We start from the raw sequence: 16,076 nt of genomic DNA, 5'->3' as shown, positions 1-16,076 counted from the left end.
TTTGCATGTTCGTCTATGACGGCGGGCGCGAGCCGCGTCGGAATAAAAGAAAATTGTTGGCAGAAATTACAGCGGCAGTCGCGGGCGGATGAGAGATATCTCGAATTCCCTGTGTGCTTCCTCTCGTAAGGTTCCGCTGGGTTTTCGTGGGAATGACGGGCGAAAATAATTCGATGTAACGGCAAAAACCGGCAGTAACGCGTAAGTGGAATCGTGCAACGAGCGTCGTATCTCGTCGAACAGTTGCAGGTCGTGTCAGCGACGGCGTCGTCGTCGGTGCATCGCCGTATCACTGTATCGGTGCATCGGTGCATCGCGACGACGACGGCGGCGGCGGCGGCGGCGGCCTCCAGGCTTCGTGTACATTGCACGCATTCTAGATTACGAAGGAAACATCAAATTCCCCGGGCTTATCTGGCGATTGACGTGTGTTATTGTGCCGCGTCCAATGTCGACGCGGCGGCCGGGCATTTACGCGCGGTGTCCTCGCGGAAGGAAACATTCGTTCCGACGCCAAACTACGAACGACACGTGATACCGACGGGAACTTCTGTTTCCGCGTCCGCTATTGGTAATCAGCTTTACAGCAACCGAACGATCCCCCGGGTCGTAAAGCCCGATGTTCCATGGCAATATCTTGAAGAAGAGTAGGTTAAGAGAGAGAGGGTGGCTTACTTTCCGCCATCGGTCCACGCCATCGGGAGTAGTAGAAATCATAAACATTATAGTTCCATCTCGTGCGAGAATTGTAAAATGCTTCTTTATATTACAGGTAGACTGCGGATTTTATGCGCTCCTTGGAAAATGAGTGGACGAAATTTATTGCGACAGAAGGATTAAAGGAAGTCCGGAATATCGATGCACTATCTTCCGCTTGTTAATGCGAACGGAATATACTACAGGTCCCTACTTCGCGTGTACCTAAATGTACGCGTGCAGTTAACATATCCGTGTATTAATCCGTGTACTTCGTGATACACGGGGCACCGGTGTATGTGTAATTAATGTATCCGTGTTTTAATTCTCTCAGAAAGTATGCCATTAAGTTTTTAATTTCGTGGGAACAGGTAATAAAAATTAATGTTATTGTTCGGCCGAGACAAAAAGGTAGAAATAAATGAGGAGATAAATCAGAAGAAACGATTGCGAGTTATTTGGGGGAATAGTATTATTCAATTAATATTTTGTTTTGATACGAAACGAAAATTAAGTATTCAATTTCTGAACGAATTAAAACACGGGTACATTAATTACACGTGAATCCGTGTATTATGAAATACGCGGGTTAATGCACGGATATGTTAACTACACATGTATATGTAAAACGAATTTGAATCTTTTTAAATGACATCAGGACTAGTCTACTAGACAATGACTAGACTACGGATTTTATGCATTTATGACAAAAACGATGAATGAAATACAATACAGAAAACACATTTAAAGAACTTAAGAAATACTACTGTGTTCCTCTGAACTTATTAAAATTGTTTAAAAAAGATGTAAACGTCTGCACTGTTTCTGTAGCTTGCAATAAATGCAGACAATTTTTATTTTGTATAAAAATCCGCAGTCTGACTGTGAGTAAGATACTCACTATTTTTAATTTTGCTATTACTTGGAAAGACAAATACAAATTAAAAAACTCTGGTCTTTTAACTTTTTTATCTGAGCTTATAACGAAAATTTAAATAATGCATTTTGTAGACATCTGTAACTTATGTGTATGCCAGCTGAACATTTCATTGTCATGTCATTTTATAAAAAACGGAAGTTATTTAATCCAAGTTTTAAAAAGTTATCGTGTTTTAAAAGACTCAGTTTCGCTCTTCAGTCTGTCTCTTGCAATCTATTCCGTAATCTGAATATTCTAATTTCTAAAAATTGAATCCGTTAAATCTGTGATCTGCTTCGTCCTGTCATCTCAGCAGCGCAAGAACGGTATAATTATTGGACCGTAAATCCAAATGCAAATTTCTGCTTTCACATAAAGTCAGAATACAGCAGGAATTTATGGTTCCAAGCAAAATATCCCTTGCAGCAAAAATCACGTGGAAACATAATTGATGTTCGATCCTATAGATGCTTTCTTGTATTTCAAAAATATGAAATACGAGGAGGTAGGAACATTGACGAACTGGGAAAAAGGAATAACGAAACTTCCGAGTGATCCTCGTTCGAATCAAATTGCATCAAGATGGTGATTACCCGGTCGCATAACGTTCCGTGTACCGTTATATATCGTGAATTCCGCGTTAAATACTATTTATTCTACAGCTCCGAAATTTATGTACTTCGTTAATTGAAGACTCGTTTAAACGTAACCACCACCGTTCCACGCGAACTTCCGCAGGCTGTGGAAACATAAACGGTGGCACGGACTTTTTAATTCTCGCATGAACTGGATTTATTACTTAATTAATGATACGTTTATTGCGGCACATTAAATCACGATGACAGAAAGTCTCGCGCGAATGCAGCTGGAATTCGGTGTCGCTGTTATTAAGCTTAAATTAAAATATACCCGAAAGAAACACGAAATCATGGGGACAGTCCTTTCAAAGACGCAGGTATGAAAAAAAAGAAGAAAGCGAAAATTCGCAACAACCGACGAAACAAAGCAATAAATAAATATTTCAATTTATATTTCTTTTGGCTGTTCATTATCGCGATTGACTTTTACGTATTTATAATATTTATTATCGTTTGCTCTAACTTATTCGTACACATCTACTTGTATAGTCACGCCGCGCGCACTCACGCCAACACACACGCTGGTTCTTGCATTACATAGGAAAAGAAAAGAAAAGAGCTTAGCAAGCGGATAACAATGTATAGAGTAGCGGCAATAAGATGCTGCAATGCGGGGATAAAAAGAAAAGAAGGAATGGATAGAAGAACAAGAATGTGTGTGTGTGTGCATGATTGCATGCAGAGTGATTATACAGGTGGAAATATAAGAATAGGTTAGAGCAGAGGATAATAAATTGTATAAATACATAAAAGTCAATTGCAGTAATGAAGAGCCAAAGGAGTTGTAAGATATAAATAAGACCAACTATAATATCGTATTATATTATATACATCATCTATTAACGAGATAAGCGATGAATGATAGCGACAAGACACACTTGATGTAAAACCGAGTCCATTTCCTGGCATTATATGCTGAAATAAAATAAATGTAATTTATCTCAATCTCTCTCTTTCTCTCTATATTATCTTTTTTTTATCTTTATTATTATTATTATTATTATTATTATTATTATTATTATTATATATTTGTCGAATTATAGTTGTTGAGAATATAATTGGTTCGAGTACTTCCTCATTATTCCTTAAATTTTCAAAGCATATCTATTTTCTTATAGCTCCTGAAATTTATTTATTTTATTATATATAAATATAATAATAATATATATAAATAATATAATAATAATATAATAAATAATATATATATATAATAATAATTTTCAAAGCATATATATATATCAAATAAATAAATTTCAGGAGCTAGAAGAAAATAGATATGCTTTGAAAATTTAAAGAATAATGAGAAAGTACTCGAACCAATTATATTCTCAACGACTATAATTCGACGCGGCGTGACTCCTCAGTATTTTCTGAAACCTCTCCGTGTCTAAATTTCGCTCTCGTCTCATGCGGGAACGATTACTAACCTCGACAAATATGTCGGAAGCTGAATCGAGGGTGCTGTTTTTGTTGCGTTAAACATGCGGAAAGCAGGTTCCCCTATGATCTTAAAATAAGATTCAATATTGCTGGAAATATTGCCAGCACTTGCAGGCATTAGCGATACGACTTCGCGTTGCTTTTATTTGTGACAGAGTACGCAAGAGGAATGCGCAGTAAAAAGAAGCATGCGCATCCTCGTTGATGTACGCACGGTGTTATGAGGAAGCAAGTGCAGCAACAATAGCTGTACATTATACTGACAGCGTGGAGAGGATAAGGCGCAATCCTCTTACACGTCTACCGTCTCCGTAGTCAACAATGAACTCATATTCTCATGTTTTCTACGATTCTTCCCACCTCCGTGGTTGTTGAACCAGACTTCCCCGGCTTCAAACCGTAAACTCGTTTGAAACCTCAATGTTGTACGTGCCAATCGTCGCGGCTAAACACGTATTCCCTTTAAGCTAATGACTCGTTTGCATGCGGGAGGTCTACCAACATTTCTGGGGACAAAGGAACGGGAAACCGTTCGACGGATGAATGCCACTCTTTTAATTTGGTCGGACAATGCCGATTTTGACGCCAAAGGAACTGAAGACCCTGTTTGCATAACATACTTCGCGTTATAGAAGCTATTCAATGTACGATGTTCATTCTCACCTCTGCCGTCTTCTTTAAGACGAGTCTTTAGTTGTATTAAAACAAACAGTATTCTTCGAATGAACAGATTTTTACTGCAAGAATAAAATGTCCTCTCCGATGAAGCAGATTTTTACCGCAATAATAAAATGTCCTTTCCGATGAAACAGACTTTTACCGCAATAATAAAATGTCCTCTCCGATGAAGCAGATTTTTACCGCAATAATAAATTGTCTTCTTCGATGAAACAGACTTTTACCGCAATAATAAAATTAACAATGGAACAGATTTTCTCATTTTTAAGGAATCGAAGTTTTACTTCGTCAACGAAGTGTGTTCTTCAATGAAACTTTATTTTGAAAATAACATGTCCTCTTCAAAGAGCAACCATAAAATACCGAATAGCAAATAAGAGTCATCAGAAGTTCATTGTCTCGTTCATATGTCTCATTTTCCATTGGCAGCGTAAAATCGTGAAAAGTTTATTCGAACAAGCTACTAATACATTTTATTATATCATTAAGTATGAAATGCATAGATTTTAAAGTAAAATTATAGAGTAACGTACGCATTTCATTATTAATGAACTATTATTTCTCACTCGCTGAAAAGTGATACTGAACGAAAGTTTTTTGAAAGCATTTGCATAAAACTATCTTTTCTGTAGATACAAGGATTTCACTCTCTTATGAGATCTCTTGTAATATATATATAATACCTTGGTATTGAAACAGATCATAATATAAATATAAATATAAATATATATATTATATATATATTATATATTATATATTTATATTTTATTTATATTTTATTTATATTTATATTATGATCTGTTTCAATACCAAGGTATTTGTATAAAGTAGAGTTATGCCGATTTATTTTCTTGGAGCCGGAGCGCCGGACGTCGGACCGAGGTTTGTGCAAATGCAAGTATGCCCGGAATGCGGGAAAATAGCGTGCTGCTTGAAAATACGCTGACCCCACGGTAACGAGGAAAAGGGGTCAACGCGAGGGAAAAAAGAGATCGGTGGTTTCATTAAATCAGAAAGCATCGGGAACCATGATTTCCGAAATCTCGCCAGTTTGGAACTGAAACCGTATCAGCTCTATGTGACCAGCATGAACTTCCCCGAGGATTACGACGCCGCAAGGCAAACGTGTTACCGGAAGCTTCGAGAGCAATTCACGATACCGCCGCCAATATATCGACGAATTCATACCCGGCATCCCAGCGGCTGAGAACCGACAAATTTCAGCTGGTGCGTTCTTCGTGGCGCTTTCTACCTCTTCGCATTTTCGCAGATGCCCACCTATGAGAGATACACACACTCGTGGAGCAGAGTAAATCACAGCGTGCGCAAACATGCCGCGCGTATTTCTGATGTTAAGCCTGCTCGGAATCAGGTTTCAGTTAACCCATTGCGCTGTAACAACGTGTCAGACACGTTATGGAGCCTTCGAACATAATCTACTAAATAGAGACGCACTGCTCTTCCTTTAAATCGACGTCAAATTATTCTATCATCGATATCAATTTTTCTTTTTCGTGACATTTTTCGTGACTTTATTTGTGACAACAAATCTACTAATTAACGTAGCTGTGAAAGAAATCAATTGTGAACAACGTGAAATTTTCGAAGTACAGGGTGTCGAGAAAATTTTGTCCCTTTATGAAAAACGATTTGTCCTTTTTTAACACGTTCAATGTTCAAATTTTCCGAATTCTTTGTGTCTTTTTACATCTGTTAGTACTGTTCGTATACGTTTCTATTTTCTTTCAGCTTCGAAATGAGAAACGTTGGAAATGAGATCGTCAGATTAAATTTTATATCCCAATCATACGATTGTAGCTAAATATCGAAAAGTTATTGGTATTTACGCAAGATTAATTAAAAATAATGCTTGCGTCAGTAGTGTTTGATTTCCCGAGAAAGCTACTTACAATCGGATTACAGATGTCGGAGCTCTAATGTTGATTACAAATGACAGAAACGCGATCGATCATGCAGTTTAATTAAATTAAATACTGCCTACACGTTACAAATCGTCGGGAGGGACAATAAGCTTAACATCGAAATCAATACGACGTACTATATATGTAAATTTAATTCTTATTTTTACCCAACGTGGAGAATCTTCTTTCCACAGTCTTCTTTGGAATTCTAATATCATGATTATAATTTACTACTTTAATTCTTGTATACACTGTATCATTATTGCGTTATAATGTTACCATTTTACCTGCAGCTATATCAGTGTCAATTAAACCGATCAACTATGAAAATTAGTAACAGAAACAAGAGAATTGTTTTTGCATCTTTTGACGAAGAAAGTTTACTTTTTAACGAGTCTTCGGCCAACAGTTTGGAGTTTACAAGATGCTAACAATGTGAGTTACACTTTCGAGCATGATATTAAAATTTTCATCGCAAATAATGGAAGAACAACGCTAAGAACTATTTTTTTAAATTAACGGACAGGACATTAAAAAATCAGCAAAGAAATGTTACGTTCAGCCGAAAAATTCAAATTTCTCTCTGATAAATGCAAACAGAATGGAAAAGCGAGATGAAGAATGAGAAAGAGAACGTCTCCAGAGTCCAGAGAATACGGAAGAAGCCTTTTCACAGATTTCGCGTAAAACGAGTTCGTATTCCCTTTGCGATGATTCAATCTAGCCTATGCAACGTAACGTGCATTTTTCAGTGCATGGTTGATTTATTCCGGGCTCGGTGGTGAATCCACCTTTTCACTTTACTGTTGTCCTTTGTGTATGAATTTTAAGCGTCGAACATGTTTATCAATTACATATTTTTCTATTCGGAGACTGTCGCAGTGAAGAAAGATGTTTCGATAAAATGCAGTTGCAGAAAACTGCTGATACAAACAATTAACGCATCTTACAGTTCGGGACAACGGAGTTCCTTCGGAGATGGAAGAACAATGGCACGGTACAGTTGAATTTACTGCCGGCAAGCGCACACGCATACTTACATACACATTCGCTACGTGAAAATAAATCTACACAATTAGCGCATACAATGTCTAAGTAAGAGTAGTTACGTTGTTCGCCCGAGAATACCATTTCCGGAGTGAAATTTGTGTTTAGTTATCATAATTAAAGCGCGTTAGTTAACGAGAATTGCGCACGAAAAAAGAGGTAAGCGCGCATCAAGTAAACAGAGCATAGTTAACGAATTATTTCCATTATTAATCATTTCATGCAATTATCCACGTGGTAAGAGTAACCGGGGTATCCCATGTAAATGTTTGTATCGTCTACCAATATAAATGAATTTTGTTATTTCCACAAAAATAATTTAACGACGATAATATACGACCATTTGCTGTTGGCATAAATAATGAGAATAAAAATATATTCTAATGGAATTCAATGAACGACTAGTTCTGTTTAAGAATAGAATTCACTAATCCTTTAGTAATTATCGCAATCAAGATTTCACCAGACAGCGATGATAAACTGTTGAATTATAAAGGTAATAGTGAAATAAAATATTTATATACTGTGAAGCATTTATTCTACACAAAAGCTAACTCAGCAGAATCATTAGCAGAGTGATACGGTAAATTAATCTCACCATAACGTACAGATTGCGATTAATTCTTTCCTCGGCGATTCAAGAATATGAAAACCAGTTAATAACGAGAAACGACTGGCTAATTGGTAATAGCAAACAAATATTATCAATTGTATATAAATAAAGAATACTAATCAAACCAGAAATCATTAAAATAAAGTAATTCGAACATAATAATTCTTTCGGACGCGTATTAACACTTTAGTTCATTAAAGCATACTGTATTAAAGTTGTTCAGAAATCTTCTCTCAAATTACGACTCAAACAGAGAATCCCACAAACTTGGTTCTAGATTCAAATTATAATTATATCATACAACCACGTTAAAATATATAACTAAGAACATTTGTAAAACAGTGGTATTGGATAAGTAATTCAAAAAATTTGTCAAATTGCATTCAAAACATGTTTCCTCACCTATAATATTTCCATTTTACATTATTTATTGCAACTTGATATTGATAAATTGAACCTATTGACACGTACAGCAATGACACTTTAAACAGTTTTTTTAAATATGAATAAATTTGAGAGGGTTAACACTAAACTTACCGTGTTGGTCGATTATTGCATCTCTAGTTAACGCATTACTGTCAGAATGACTAAAAATTATGTTTTTCTTTATTGTCTGCAGTAAGCACGATAAATGAAATATAACTATTCACATCTGCAAACATTGTAACGTACAATAATTTCTCCCTAATTCGCACTCAGATTGCGCACAAAAAATGGACAATTTGGGAAGAGGAGTCTCGCATCTCGTTTTCATAAATGTTGACAATCGGTAACTATAAAAACGAGCCGGAAGGTTCGAATAATCGTATCTCCTCTTCCCAAATTGTTCATTTTTGTGCGTAATCTGAGCGCGTATTAGGGAGAAATTACCGTGCCTCTTCACAGAGGCACATATCTTATATTTTCAATGAAGCAACTTATAATTTAATTCAACTGTCTGATTTTTAACCATCTTTATTTTATAAGTTATATCCATTTCTGCAAAGTGACGCATTCTGTTAATAGTTCAATTAACGTAGAACGTTATCAGTCAGCCCGAAGCCCAGCAGTTGACTAACCGCCGTAGATTTTCTCAATGAAACCACTGCGAAGAATCGCGGTTCCCGGACTACTTACAGTAAAATAACCGTTAATGTGTGAAAACCGCAGTGTCAGAAGAAAACGAAGGAAATTGTTACACGCTCGAAAACACGAACGGAATGCGAACCTAACTGTTCCGTAAGATCCGCGGAACTTTCTACGCTGCGACGCGACGCGGCATTAAGTCGCGAAATGATCGAGGAAATGGACACGATTTAAAGGACGCTCGCTCGTATGCGAGCGGACGACATCGGGGATAGTTATACGGGATGGCCTCCGGCGTTCTCGTGTACATTTTATTATAAAACTTTTTACGAGGAACCGTAGAAAAGTTCCGGGACCATTCGGAAAGGGCTCCCATCGGTTTCGGCAACGAGGATTCCTTTTTCTGCCTCCCGATTACTGGCCGTCGTCGTCGTCGTCCTCGTCGTCGTCGTTGTCGTCGTCGTCGTCGTCGACTCGAAACTTTAAAGATTCAACAAGCGCTTCTGAATCTTGCAATATTAACCGAGCCAGACCTCCTCGGTGTGGCCCGTGGATCTTTCCCCCATTTCCATTGGAAATTAAATATGGCCGGGAATCGCGCCGGATACGTAACCGATACCGCTCGATCGTAACACTTCCAACTGATGGATTAAAAGATCGTGTTCCGCCTTGTAGCCACCGTTCGAAGTAAATCGATGCCGGTTGTCGGAATTAATGCTTTTCGCTGGATTATGCACTATATTTCTATGCGCTGTTCGATTTATTCGGTTTCCGTCATTTGATATGCTTCCCAGCTCTATTACGAAATCCACGTTACGATCGTATGTTCGGCTGATCCGCGACTTTATGCGGATTCTCGTTCTGCTCGCCCGTTTCGACGAGCCTCGCGGTGCTTCAAAAGTATTTACATAGTACTCTTTACGACTGATCAAGTATCGTCGATATTTAAACTGTCATAATTTGGCATCAAAGAATCGCACGAGTACAAGCAATGCTCCTTACGAAGCTACTTTCGTGGCCGGTTGCTAATTTTAAACATGCATTTAAATCAAGCATCAAGTTTGTTGTTAACACGTTGAATGCCGCGGGGGTCACCGGTGACCGGCACCTCACTTGGCGGTGGCGCCATGCGGGTCACCGGTGACCGGCGGGCCCAAAATTGATAGGAATATATATATATATATATATATATATATATATATATATATATATATATAATTTAAAACAAATGTCAATATCTAAAATTTGGTATTATTACCATCGTCGATTCAAACAGTGACCCTTGTCGCAATTAACAAGTCAAACATGGTTATACACTGTAACTCATCTATTGCAGATAATATTTCAACATTATATGTATCGCATAAAAGAAAATTCATCGTGGCGCCACGGACAATTTCTGCAAAACCGGCGTGGCATTCAACGTGTTAAAGACACGATTCTTTCCAAACATGTTACAAACCGAACGGTCTTCAAAATCATTGGAAAAATTTATTACTGGATCGAACCTATTATGAACTCGAAGATTGAAGCTACCTCTTTGCAATGACCACTTGAAACGTGCGCTATAATTTTTCTTTAATATTCTATTAAACTCGGAGTGAACCGTGTACTGTCACTTTGTTTAAGTTTTTATTTCATATAAACTAATGTTTTATAGATCTATCTAAGAATTTAGCTCTGTTTCGTTCGTGCTTCTGTTCTTTAAGGGAGAGACCAATCTTTTTATCGGAACCGGTCCTTCTACATAAGTTTCTATAAGTGACGAACATCAAAGGATAGCCAAAAACAGTTGAAATAAAAATTACCTGTGAAATTGTCTTCGCAACAAAGTTCGCAGATGGACTCAAAAGTACGATAGAACTTCTATCGGAACTATTTCTGGATAAAAGGGTTGATTTCTCCCTGAAAGTAGGAAACGGGCACGAACGAAATATGACCATATTTTTGGGTACAATCTGGCTGATCCGTTATGTCTTCCTAATTTTATTAGAATCCGAATGATAGAGAAACGCTAAAAAAGTAGATGACATAGATCAATTTTATAAAATTGTTGAAGTTGTTGACGTGGCAGTGAAGGCGCTAAACGCTCGGGCAAAGTTTTCATCAAAATCGGCGTGTATCACTCTCCGGAATTTCCTGGTGAAAAGAATCGTGCCGTTCGCTACGAGGCGAATTTGCAAAGGGAGAACTTTAAACCCTCAGATCTCTGGTAAATTTAGTTGCGAAATAAATTCTCGAACGCTGTTGCCGGGGGTCGAGTATGCAGGATTTCCGAGTGCCTTCTAAAAAGCAGGAACAACGAAATGATGCGATGCCATACGTTACACAAATATTACTCTTCCTCTCAAATCTACCACAATTCCACGTAGGAACTCTCCGATCCCCGAGACCGCCGCAATCCCCTATCGAGTCTCGAATAGCCGAAAAGTTTCGGGCTGTCCAAAAGTTTCGGGATTCAGAGCAATCGTATGTGGCGGAGATACTTTCGGAGAGCAAGCCTCTCTCGGCCGACTTCTTGCGGCCCGAACCGAGATTTCGGGTACCCGCATACCGCTATGATATATAGCCGATCGAAATCATGCGGTAGTGTGGCCGCGATCGTGTTAGTTACGCCGAGAAGCCCGAAAATAGTTGATGTTCCTGTAACTCAAACATTTCGCGGCAACGTCCACGGAAATGAGCAGTGCGCACTCCTTCCGAGCTAATTAGAATTAACTCTGGCTTAATAAGCAACGACTCATTATATTCCAGAGGATGAATGTATGATCTCTGAGCCGAGCTGTGAAATTACATTGAATAGAAATGATCGAGTAACACAATTGAAACGATTCGCAGCGACAACCGTCGTTTCGAGTTAATTAGGATTAATTCTAGATTCATGCATGGAATTCTTGGAGCATGCTTAATGAAAATGGTTAATCGAGACGGTTTTAAGATACCGTCGCAGGAACTTCCAAATTGCGGATAATTGCGGATAATCGCGTATTTTCTACATCCGCAGTTGTTTCGATCTACTTATACTAATGAATTTAGACGCTAAGATTTTAGACCGAAGGATCTAGCTGCGAATGGAATTACCGATGGAAATGCAACACAAGCGATTGAATCGAATAGTTCAGAAATTTTGCAACGCTACATAGTGAGAGATTGTAATTGTGCATTTCCACATCCGGAATGGTTTCGAGCTAATTACAACTAATTCCGAGGTTAATAAGCAGCGAGACGTTTTCTAGGAGATAAATCCTCCCTACAGTTCTCGGAATAAGTTTAATAAAAATAGTTGGTCGGTCCGTGGCCTTTTGATCCTCAAACAGGCCATAGATCACAACCCTGTTTCTCCTTCTTCTCCTTCGCAACAAATATTTTCAGAGACTCCGTCCGCGCGGTCTTTTTTTCCTCATCTTTCACGAAACAATAAAAGCCTCCACAACCGACGGTGCATCAGGGATGAGGTTTCATATAGTTGAGTTCTGAAAGAAGAAAGGGATCTCATTTCAAAGTACAAGCTCTTTACGCCTTTGGCTTTTCCGTTTTCGCTGCCGTAGGGGATCTTGCCAAGGATATGCATAATGCTCGGAAGACTTTTTACCGGGGGCCAGACTATTGAGCCTTGAAATATATAAGTAATTAAGGCCTGATTAAGATTCTACGGCCGGGCACCGTTTACTTGAAGCCTGGCGAAACCTTCGGCCCCGCGAACCTTCGCCCGTTTACAATGGAACTTATTTCTACGCATAATATAATGGCTACAATTTTATAGAATTAAAAACGGGAACGGCGAGGTAACTAAATTAGAAATTGCTTGATGAAACACCGAAGTCGACTTGAATAACAGCGGGGTTTTACAGCGCGGCCGCTGAGAGGATCGAAGCAAAATTTAATTCGGATTACACTTGAGAATGTGCTCTCTCTTAACATTTATATGAACTTCATCGTGAAACTCGCAATTAAAGCTGATATTTCATAAGGAAATATTCGACCTAATTTTGATAGGAAACACACGGGAACAAGGTTTGCGAAGCCAATTTTTTATGATAGTCAATTACTGTGCCTTTAGTTTATTCTCAAGCATAATTTACGCTTATCGAATAAGGCATATAGTTTATGATTTATTTGTGAAAATTGAATATGTAAAAGACGGAAATTCTTATAATACCACGAAAGTGATTTCAATTTTTTCGTACTGGATTCGCGATAGTTTTTCCAATACTTATAGCAATGCTTCGAAAGTTGGTCCTTTAATATTTTTAAATATTTTATTATCATACAATATTACTTTTTAAAAATTGCTTCTTGCTCTTACATAACCATACTTTTGCCATTTATATAGTATATAATAACAATTTTAGAAATTTTTAATAATCCTAAATAATATAGACAATTAATATAATATATTATAACAAAATTTAATAATCGAGCCCCAAAAGGCGCTGTTCGCTGAGAGAAAGTGTCTATAGCCGAGCGCCAAAAGGCGCTGTTCGCAGCGAAAGGGTTAAATTGCCAGAATTGCTTTTAGTAGTGAAACTTCCCGAAGTCTTCCAACAGGGCAAAGTAATTAGCTATCCTATCCTACGTTCATTTTGTACCAGCTCCTCACCAACATTTGTTGAAAGTAATTAACGCGGTTGATCGAGTTGCAATAAATTCCGCGCGATCCGAGTGCGGGTTTACTGTATGTAAATATCGTTTCGCCTAAGGAAATCTGAAACATTGTGCGCAAAGCCAATCGTCCATAGGATTCGCCGTGATTATGTAATAGAAGCTTCAGCTTTACAGGGATTTCAGTGCCTAAATAACAGAATACGCCGCAGCTAATCCGTACGGTCTGTGTTTAACGTTTGCCCATGCAATTTGACGAAGAACGCAGCGAAGAAAAATGATTTCGGGGATTCAGCTACGCTTGCTCTATTATTCCAGGCGATAATTTAAGGGCAAGAGGTTGATATATAGCTAGAGAGTTTATGCGACGCCATTGTCTCGGGCTACTGTTATTTATGGGGAGGTTTCGCCTTCCAAAAACGGAAGATACGTGTTCCGCCGACCGTGATGCGAATAACAATCGTGCTCGGGCAGTAATTAAGGATTAGCAAGGTGATTAGCAAAGCACCTGCTATTTAAATCTCACCGGGAACGATATGCTGCGCGATGTGTGCGTGCCTACCGATTCCTCTACCGAACAATTGATTATAGTTCTCCGAACCGATGTACAAGTTCGACGCGATTATACCGTGGCCTTGATATTTAGACCTTCCCGACCCATCTACAAATCAGCACGTTATAATTGCAGACATTTGTTACATTGCAATATTTCTTGGCATTCCAGAAATTCAATTACAATTTTTCAATCGAGTTTGCCGAAAGCAAATTTAGCTGCTCGCGGTAATAAACTGCAATACGATGCAGTATTTAACATCAGCATAATGGAATAGTCTAATCAAATTAGTTACAAAGAATCTATGATTCAATCCGAGTTCGACGTGCATGTGTATATACAGTGGCCCATAAGTACATTAGACAATGACTAAAATATTTTTTGTTGTTGTAAATTTTGCTATTATTTAGAATGACAAAAAAGAATGAAAAATTCTCGTTTTTCAACTATTTTATCTGAGCCTATAACGAAAATTTGAAAAATGTCTTTCGTAGATAGAAACGGTAACTTACGTGAATGCTGAAAATTTTATCGAAATCGGTTGACGTTGTTATGAGTTACAACAAATTTAAGATGGCAAAAATCACAGTTTTATCACTATTTTGGCCAAAAACTGGAAGAAATCTGCAGTTGTTTAAATCTTTCAGACAAATTACCGAGATCTATGAAAGGCATTTTTTAAATTTTCGTTATAGGCTCAGATAAAAAGTTTAAAAAAACGAGAGTTTTTTACTCTTTTTGGTGATTCCAAATAATAGCAAAATTTTAAACAGACATTTTCATCATTGTCCAGTATACCAGTCCCTCTATCATCTAAAAAAAATTCAAATCACTTAGTTCAGTTTCAAAATAGTTATTGCATTTTAAAAGGTGTACGAACACTTTTGTGTGCCAGTGTACCTATGGATGTTGTGAACACGAAAACTAGACTGCAGATTTTATGCATTTATGCTAAAATTGACTACGTGAAGTACCAAACAATACAGACATTAGAAGAACTTGAGAGAATTTCCTTATATGCACTCATTATTTATTGAAATTATTAAAAGGAGAAATACATTTCTTATCGTATTTCTGTTCCGTGCAATTAATTACGCAAATTTTTATTTCGTCATTGTTTTGTCATTCTCATTAAGATGTAAGCTGGAATAAATGAATTTGTTCGATCGATTCCTAAGGAAGTGCCTTGATAATTTCAACAGTTTAAAAATAACCACTGCAAGACCGGTCATTTCGTCCGGCATGGTAGGTTCAGTGTTAATAATAAATCACCATCGCATCGGGTATAGAACTATGCACGGCTCGAGTAATTTCAGCAACAATGACATATTTCTCATGAAAAATTTAGTTTTACATCACGAACGTCCGCACCTAACTAACACGCAATTTGCATCGTCGTTTTTGCGCCTGGAAATAGCCGCGCGTTGTATATTTAGGTACAGAAACAGGTTCGAATTGCGCCGGGTGAAGTATAAAGATTAATTACGTTATTACCGCGAAAGCTTGCCATGTATCATCTTATAAGTAATTACTGCGGCACTTATCATCGTGGAAGAAAAAGGCTGTTAATTAATGAGAAAATTGTGGTGTTAGTCCGCCGTAACGAGTTCCACTCACGTACGTCGCACGATGATCCGGCGAGACCACGACACGGAGCGATCGTTTAACTTCCAACATATTTTTCCTATCTAAGCCGAAACGTCCACGCGAGGAACAAACTTGCGAGGCCGTCGGCGATAACTGAACTAGGTATTCGCCACGTCCTCTATCGTTAGCGCACAAACACCGTCGTCACGTGCATACACATTGCATATTCATCTTCCAGCAAGTCCAACAATAAGTGCACCACGTCGAAGAAGCGTGACTATCGCTCTAAAGAAGCGCCACCATTCGATACATTATC

The 16,076-nt window shown here is 38.0% G+C and overlaps 1 protein-coding gene across 2 annotated transcripts in view; it reads left to right on the top strand.

Annotated features, from left to right (window-relative positions):
* Positions 1 to 16,076, top strand: part of LOC117219271 (uncharacterized) — a 69,244-nt gene that overhangs the window by 32,703 nt on the left and 20,465 nt on the right. The window lies entirely within an intron of this gene.

This window comes from Megalopta genalis, chromosome 2 (assembly GCF_051020955.1).
Source record: "Megalopta genalis isolate 19385.01 chromosome 2, iyMegGena1_principal, whole genome shotgun sequence".
NCBI lineage: Eukaryota > Metazoa > Arthropoda > Insecta > Hymenoptera > Halictidae > Megalopta > Megalopta genalis.
The sequence above is the reverse complement of the archived record's forward strand: the minus strand, read 5'-3'. Positions and strand labels throughout refer to the sequence as shown.